The sequence below is a fragment of the Castor canadensis genome, chromosome 6, assembly GCF_047511655.1.
Source record: "Castor canadensis chromosome 6, mCasCan1.hap1v2, whole genome shotgun sequence".
Taxonomy (NCBI): Eukaryota; Metazoa; Chordata; class Mammalia; order Rodentia; family Castoridae; genus Castor; species Castor canadensis.
This window is the reverse complement of record NC_133391.1, coordinates 139,638,507-139,638,991: the sequence shown is the minus strand read 5'-3', so window position 1 is coordinate 139,638,991 and position 485 is coordinate 139,638,507.

The window sequence follows — 485 nt, the reverse complement described above, 5'->3', positions numbered from 1 at the left end:
CACACTGCCAGACTTTTTCTTTGTTATTTTTGAGATAAGGTCTCACTTTATGCCAGGTTGGGTTGGATTGCAGTCATCCTATTTATGCTTCCCAATGTAACTGGGATAATAGGCATGAGCCATGGCACCAGTCATTGGTTAAAGTGGGGCCTCATAAACTTTTTACCAGGACTGGCCTCGAACTGCAATCCTCTCTGTCTTTACCTCCTCCCAAGCTGGGATTGCAGGCTTGAGCCACTGTACCCAGCATTCTGTGTTACTTTACACTATGTGTATATTTTTTTAATACAGGGATTAAAAAAACCTTTTTAAACTGTTCCAATCAATAAGGCCATATAACAATTATGCCAGTACTTGTGGTTTAACAAACTACAGCGTTTATTTTACTCATGAATCTGTAAGACAGAGGAAGACTTGTCTTAGAAATTTTGTGGGTTCATTTCTGCTGCATTCAATATGAGAAAGCAGTCACAAAGTTCCAGGCA